Source organism: Loxodonta africana, chromosome 15 (genome assembly GCF_030014295.1).
Source record: "Loxodonta africana isolate mLoxAfr1 chromosome 15, mLoxAfr1.hap2, whole genome shotgun sequence".
NCBI lineage: Eukaryota > Metazoa > Chordata > Mammalia > Proboscidea > Elephantidae > Loxodonta > Loxodonta africana.
The window spans coordinates 71,745,832-71,754,258 of NC_087356.1; the positions used below are offsets into that span (position 1 = coordinate 71,745,832).

Sequence of the window (8,427 nt, forward strand, 5' to 3'; positions counted from 1 at the left end):
ACCCTAAAAGACTCAAAGACTTAAAGGACCCAATAAACAGAGTTTTCATAGATGTATTACTGCAAAAACAATAATTGCAAAGGAAATGAGCTGTGTTAAGGTAGTGTGATAACTCTCTTTTAGGTCTAATTTCACATGAACTAAGATGCACTATCTAAATCCAGTACCTCTGGTTGTGTAAACAAGTTTTGCCTTATGTCAAGTGTTTTGCCACTAATTCCTTTTCTTTTTGACACAGAACTTTCAGCTAATCATGACTTTCTCATTTCCCTTCTTCTCAGGGAAAGCCAGTCTTTTTTGCTAACCCTCTAACCCCAGCTCCCATTTACTTTTCTCCCCCAGCAAGTGGCAATTAGCAGTGTAAATAATTATGAAGATACTCAAGGCTCATCCTATCTTGCCTCAGTGAGGAATTAGGTATTCTACATTTCAATGAATATCTAAATTTCGCTCATTAGGCATGCCATCTGGAACCTAAAGCAGGCTTACTATAATCATTGCTTTCCAGGGTTAATCCAACAACTTAAAACAGTCTAAGGGCAAAAGGAATTATTTCAGAGCATTTGAAAATTCTATTGTATTAAGCCTATTTATGAGTGTTACCATTTCCCCAAATCCCAAATATATAGTGAACAATAGCCATGTTTTCTTCATGGAACTTACAGACTAAGTCTATTTATAAGCTAATTTTCAACTTCTCATTCATTCATTCAACAAATATTTAACTGCCAACCATTCACAGATACTGGAATAAATGCTGCAGATTCGGTGACAAATTATGCAGTCTTTGCTCTCAGGGACCTTAAAGGCTAATGGAACCTGAAATCAAATCCACCAGAATTTTCTGTGTGTATCTGGATAGAATTAACCTACCTTACCACCTCCATGCTTTTTTCATAGATGAAATTGTCGATCAGTAACACAGTGAATTATAAAAGAGGATTAGAAAAATTCACCAAGAATTGTAATTAGAAGGCAGAACAATTATAAGTAGATGATTTTCATATACTTTGAATCTCAAAAAAAGCATGAAAATAAAAACTTCAAGTGAAAATATCATCTCTTACAGATGGAAAATTCACTAGATCCCTTAAACTCGAGTACTGTGACATAGAGCCGATCACAGCACGCCCCTGTGGCAGTTTCACAGTCTTAGAATATTCAGTGACCTATTTTTTTTCCCTTTAAAATAAAACAAAAACAGACAAATAACACAAAGTGGCAGGACATACATATTTTTGTTTTACTGCACTAAGGACTAGAAAATTCCAGAGGTTAGCAAGAATTAAATATCCCTAATTCTTCATAGAAGGTGACTTCACTAAAACTTACAATCTAAGTAATAATACTTAACTGCAGACCTTTAAATAGTTTAAAATCCCACAATAATGATCAAATTTGACATTGTTAGTTTCTCTTCAGTTGAATGAACATCATCAAATAAGAAATACTCCATCTAAGAATATATCCACGTCAAATAATATCAACACGACAACTTAAGTCCTCATGCTCATCACACTATCTGGTCAACCATTTTTTCCATCAGAGGTGTGGGTACCCAGAATGCCCTTTGATGAACCTTTAGAGTATCTGACCCCATCCTTGAGTAACTGTAGGAATGCTCTGAAAAGGAAGTAGAGGAATCAGGCTGTTTCATGTTAGTCTGTTTTAAGATATTCATCATTGTCATTAATTAAATTTTATGCTCTTGTTTATTATCAACATCTTGTTCTATTAGCCCTTCTAGTATTTTTTCATGTGTTAATGTTTTATCTTGTTTTGTATCCAGTAAAATTTCCTGAAGGAATATGATATCTCGAGGTATGAAGATTAGCTTTACTAGCCCTTAAGTGTCTTTGGCAGAATGTCTAATTCTTAATTTCAGAATCATCTTGTTATTTAAAAAAGATTGGTAAGAATGAATGTATTGGGGTTGTGCCCATCACAATCCACACTCATGTTTTCACATTGGTTGTCTCTACCCAGACCATTCTCCAAAGGACATGAGAAATCACCCAGAGCTGAGGGAGTTCATTCTGCTGGGAATACCTCAGACCAAGGGACTGGAGACTGTGCTCTTTGTCATCTTCTTGTTCATCTACCTCTTCACCTTGCTTGGCAATTTACTCATCCTGACGGCCATTGTTTCTTCCTCTACCGTTCACACCCCCATGTATTTCTTCTTGGGACTCCTATCTATTTTTGACATACTTTTCCCTTCTGTAACTTGTCCCAAGATGCTTTTCTATCTCTCTGGTCAGAGCCAAGCCATCTCTTATAAGGGGTATGCTACACAGCTCTTCTTTTATCACTTCCTGAGTTGTATGGAAGGCTGCCTCTACTCTGGGATGGCATACCATCACTTTGTGGCCATCTGTCACCCACTGAGGTATATGCTTATCATGAAACCTAGGGTCTGTGTGGGTTTGGTCATGGGGACCTGGTTGGTGGGTTGTCTTGATGCCACCGTACTTTTCATTTCACCTATGTGGCACCAATCAGGTGGACTACTTCTGTGACATTCCTCCTGTCTTACTCCTGGCTTGTGCTGACAGCTCCCTGGCCCAGAGGGTGGGTTTCACTAATGTTGGCCTTCTGGCTGTAACGCTTTTGCTCAGTATTTGTGTCTCCTACACTCGCATTGGCATTGCCACTTTGAGGATCCATTCAGCAGAAGGGAGGCAGAAAGCTTTCTTCACCTACAGTGCCCACCCCACTGCAATACTCTGTGCCTACGGACCTGTAATCATCATCTATCTGCAGCCCACACCCAAACCCTTGCTTGGTGCTGTGGTGCAAATATTAAACAATCTTGTGTCACCCATGCTGAACTTATTAATTTATTCCTTAAGGAACAAGAAAGTAAAAAGTCCCCTGAAAAGTGTATTCCACAATGTAGTAGTTACTGTTCTGGAATAAATTATGGGTTTAGCACTGGGTTTTAGAAACATTTTGTCCCTTTGGATTAAAAAAACACTTTGGCGCCAAGTCGATTTTGACTCATAGAGACCTTATAGGACAGAGTAGAACTGCCCCATAAGGTTTCCAAGGATCGGCTGGTGTGTTCAAACTGCCAATTTTTTGGATAGCTGCCTGAGCTTTTAACCAGAGTGCCACTAGGGATCATCCTCCTATTTTTCCCCTTTAAATAAATAATTGAGAAATGGAGATGCTGTCTCTGAAAGTATTATATTGTGTTTGCCTAGTGAGATTTTGTTTGTGTGTTTCAGTAACGCCTGTTACCCCATAAACAGCTCTATATCTAACAGTGTACTGACTCATGGCGGCCCTATGTGTATCAGAGTAGAACTGTGCTCCGCACTTTGGTGGCTGAATTTTTGGAAGTAGATTGCCAGGCCTTTCTTCTCAGGTATCTCCTGGTAGACTCAACCTCCAATCTTTCAGTTAGCAGCCAATCATGCCAACCTTTTGTGCTACTCAAGAGTGACTGATAATATTTCTTATTCTTGTCTTCAAGTCTTCCAAAGTCCCTCCTCCTAGCCAGCATTGACTCTAGATTTTCCTTATTAGCCCTCTTTCTGTAACTCTTCTTCCCCCCATCCCAGGGTTGTTTTTGTTTTTTGAACTGTACTTTAGGTGAAAGTTTACAGTGCAAATTAGTTTCTCATTCAAAAATTTATACACAAATTGTTTTGTGGCATTGGTTACAATCCCCACAATGTGTCCACACTCTCCTCCTTTCCCTTTACCTCTCAAGTCCCCTGTGTTCATTCACCCACTTTTCCTGTCCCTTCTACCTTCAAAGGAACTTTTGTCTGGATGGAATGGGACCAATAGATAAATCTTAGATGGCTGATTGCAATCTTTTAAGACCACAGATGCTACTTATCAAAGTAGGATGTGGACAGGTTTTGCGTATTTGGTCTTGAATACTTCATTGAACTAAGAAGTATGTTTCTCCCATGTGTTATTGTTTGCTTTTAGGCCTGTCTAATCTTTGGCTGAAAGGTGGATTTCAGGAGTGGCTTCAGTTCTGAGTGAACACGGTGTCTGGTGGCCATAGTCTTGGGGGTTTCTCCAGTCTCTTTTAGATCAGTAAGTCTCGTCTTGTCTTTTGTGAACTTGAATGATGTTCTTCATTTTTCTCCAGCTCTGTCTGGGACTCTATGTGATCCTGTCAGAGCAGTACATGGTGGTAGCCAAGCACCATCTAGTTCTTCTGGGCTCAGGCTGGTGGAGACTGTGGTTCATGTGGTCCATTAGTCCTTTGGGCTAATATTTTCTTAGTGTCTTTGGTTTGCTTCATTCTCCTTTGTCTGGATGGGGTGGGACCAATAGATGTATCTTAGATGGCTGCTTGCAATCTTTTAAGACCCCAGATGCTATTCATCAAAGTAGGATGTAGAACCTTTTATGAACTGTGTTATGCCAATCGACTTAGATATTCCCTGAGACTAAGACCCCACCCCTCAGCCCCAATAGCTTGGTCCCTGAAGTTACATTATAGTATTGATTTGCACTTCTCTAGTTTTTAGTGGTTAATAATCAGGAGCATTTCCTCATGTGTCTGTTAGCTGTCTGAATATCTTCTTTGCTGAAGTGTCTGTTCGTATGTTTTGCCCATTTTTTATTGGATTATTTCTTGTTGTTGTTGAGGTGCTAAAGTATTCTGTATATGTTAGAGATTAGACCCTTGCAGGATATGTTGTACCAAAATTTTTTTCCCTAGTCTATAGGCTCCCTTTTTATTCTTTTGGTGAGGTCCTTTGAAGAGCATAAATATTTCATTTTTAGTAGCTCCCAGTTATCTAGTTTATCTTCTAGTGTTTGTACGTGTTTGTTATGGTTTGTATTGTATTTATGCTATCTATTAGGGCCGCTTGAAATCCCTGGTGGCATGGTGGTTAAGAGCTACAGCTGCTAACCAACCGGTCAGCAGTGCAAATCCACCAGGCGCTCCTTGGAAACTCTATTTGCAGTTCTACTCTGTCCTATAGGGTCGCTATGAGTTGGAATTGACTTGGTGGCAGTGGGTTTGGGTATTAGGGCCCCTAGTGTTTTCCTTTTTTTTTTTTTCCATTTTAGGTTTTATTTTTAGGCCTTTGATCCATCTTGACTTAGTTTTTGTATGTGGTGAGAAGTATGGCTCCTGTTTCATTTTTTCCAGATGGACAACCAGTTTTGCCAACACCGTTTGTTAAAGGGATTGTCTTTTCCTCATTTAATGGACTTCTGCCCTTTGTTAAAGATCAGCTAACCACAGGTGGATGGATTTATATCTGCGGTCTCAATTCTTTTCCATTGATCTATGTGTCTGTTGTTGTACCAGTACCAGGCTGTTTTGAGTCCTGTGGCTGTATAGCAGGTTCTGAGATCTGATAGTGTGTGGTTTTCTATTTTGTTCTTTCTCTTCAATAATGCTTTGCTTATCTGGGGCCTCTTTCCTTTCCACATAAAGTTGGTGATTAGTTTTTCCATCTCATTAAAGAATGCTGTTGGTATTTGGGTTGGGATTTCACTATATCTGTAATTCACTTTGGGTAGAATTGACATTTTCACAATGTTGAGTCTTCCTATCCATGAGCATGGTGGATTTTTCCATTTATGTAGTTCTCTTTTGGCGTCTTGCAATAGTATTTTGTAGTTTTCTTTGTATAGGTCTTTTACATCCCTGGTTAGATGTATTCCTTAGTATTTTCTCTTTTTAGGAATTATTATAAATGGTGTAATTTTCGTGATTTTCTTTTCAAAGTTTTTTTTGTTGGTGTGTAGGAATCCAACTGATTTTTGTATGTTGATAGCATGACGGCAGTGGGTTTAGTGTATCCTGCTACTGTGCTGGATCTTATTAGTTCCAGTAGTTTTCTTATGGAATCTTTGGGCTTCTCTATGTTTTTTTTATGTGTAACATCATATAATCTGCAAATAAGGATAGTTTTACTTCTTCCTTTCCAATTTGGATACGCTTTATTTATTTTTCTTGCCTTATTGCTCTAGCTAGAACTTCCTGCACTATGTCAGATAGGGGTGGTGATAAAAGGCATCTTGTCTTCTTCCTGTTCTCATGGGGAACGCTTTCAGCCTTTCTCCATTGAGAATGATGTTGGTCGTTGATTTTGTATAGAAATGTATTATGTTGAGAAATTTCCCTTCTATTCCTATTTTCTTGAGTGTTTTTATCAGGGATGGATGTCCGACTTTATCAAATGTTTTTTCTGTGTTGACTGAAATGATCATGTGATTCTTTTATCTTTGTGGTGGATTATGTTGATTGATTTTCTAATGTCGAACCATCCTTGCATATTTGGTATGAATCGCACTTGTTTATAGTGTGTTATTTGTTTTGATTTAATGCCGAATTCTGTTGGCTATAATTTTGTTGAGAATTTTTGTATCTATAATCATGAAATATCCCCAGGCAAAGACACCACAAAAAGAGAAAATTACAGACCAATCATGAAATATATTGTTCTGTAATTTTCTCTTTTTGTGGTGTCTTTGCCTGGCTTTCGTATCAGGGTTTTTCTAGCTTCATGGAATGAATTGGAGAGTATTACTTCCTTATCTATTGTCTTAGTTATCTAGTGCTGCTCTAAGAGAAATACCACAAGTAGATGGCTTTAACAAAGAGAAATTAATTTTTTCAGAGTCTAGTAGGCTAGAAAAATTCAGGGTGTCAGCTCCAGGGGAAGGCTTTCTCTCTGTGTTAGCTCTGGAGGAAAGTCCTTGTCATCAATCTTTCCCTGGACTAGAAGCTTCTCCATGCGGGAACCCCAGGTCCAAAGGATGTGCTGTGCTTCCAGCACTACTTTCTTGGTGGTATGTTCACTTCTTTCCTTTATATCCCAAAAGAAATTGGCTCAAGACGCAATCCAATCTTGTGCATTGAATCCTGTCTCATTAACATAACTGCTCATTAACATCATAAAGGTAGGATTTACAAACATGAAAATCACATCAGATGACAAAATGCTGTACCATCACATAATACTGGGAATCATGGCCTAGCCAAGTTGATACACATATTTTTGGGGGACACAATTCTATCCATGACATCTATGCTTTGAAGTAGTTTGAATATTACTGGTCTGAGCTTTTCTTTGAATGTTTGGTCCAATTCTCCAGTGAAGCCATCCAGGCCAGGAATTTTTTTTGGGGGGGGGGGGCAGGGATTTTTTATTACCTCTTCAATCTCTTCTTGAATTATAGCCCTGTTCAGATTTTCTAGCTCTTTTTATACTGGTTTGGGTAGGTAGTGTGTTTCTAGAAATCTGTCCACTTCCATTAAAAAAAAAAACAAAAACAAAAAACTTCCATTAGGTTCTCAAATTTGTGGAGTACAATTTTTCATAGTATTCTGTCATGATCCTTTTTATTTCTGTGGGTCTGTTGTAATGTCCCTCATCCCATTTCTTATTTGGATTATTTGCTTCCTTTCCTGTTTTTCTTTTGTAAGTTTGACCAACGGTTTGTCAATTTTGTTGATCTTTTCGAAGAACCAACTTATTGCATTGGTGATCCTTTTCATTATATTTCTGTTCTCTTTTTCATTTATTTCTGCTGTAATCTTTCTTATTTCCTTTCTTCTGGTGACTTTGGGCTTCTTCAGCTCTTCTCTTTCTATTTATTTGAGGTGTAGGGCTAATATTTTGATTTGGCCTGTTCTTTTGTGATGTGTGCATCTGTTGCCATGAATTGACCTCTACGCACTGCCTTTCCTCCATCCCAAAAGTTTGAGTATGGTGTGTTTTCATTCTCATTTGATTCTAGGAATTTTTTGATTCCCTCTTTGATTTTTTTCTATTGCCCAGTTGTTCTTAAGCAAGGTGCTATTCAGTTTCCATGTATTTGATTTTTTTTTTTTTCCCGCCTTCTTCTTACCTTTGTTGATTTCGAATGGTTGCTTTGTGGCGTAAAATGTGATCTATTCTAGAGAATGTCCCATGTGTGTAGGAAAAGAATGTGTATTTTGTTGCTGTTAGGTAGAGTTTTCTATATATGTCTATAAAGTCAAATTGGTTCATTGCGTCATTTAGATCTTCTGTATCTTTGTTGAGATTCTTTCTAGCTGCTCTGTCCTTTACCAAGAGTCGTGTGTTGAAGTCTCCTACTATTATTCTGGAACTGTCTAATTTCTTTTTTCAGGGCTGCTAGAGTTTGTTTTCTGTATTTCGAATCCGTATTTTTTTCTGTGTAGATATTTATTAGGGCTATGTCTTCTTGATGGGTTGTCCCTTTAATCACTAAATAGTGCCCTTATCTTTTGAAGTGGTTTTTGCCTTCAAGTCTATTTTATCTGAGATTAGTATTGCCACTCCTGCTCTTTTTTGTTTACTGTGTGCTTGATATAGTTTTGCATCCTTTGATTTTTAATACATTTATGTCTCTGTGTCTAAAGTGTGTCTCCTGAAGACAGCATAATTATTATTTTTTTTAATCCATTCTATCACTCTCTCTCTCTACACA

At 38.0% G+C, this 8,427-nt stretch overlaps 1 pseudogene; it reads left to right on the plus strand.

The window, feature by feature from the left end:
• The first annotated feature begins 1,322 nt into the window (after positions 1 to 1,322).
• LOC100671496 (olfactory receptor 10N1-like) lies at positions 1,323 to 2,919 on the plus strand (annotated as a pseudogene).
• Positions 2,920 to 8,427: the final 5,508 nt, after the last annotated feature.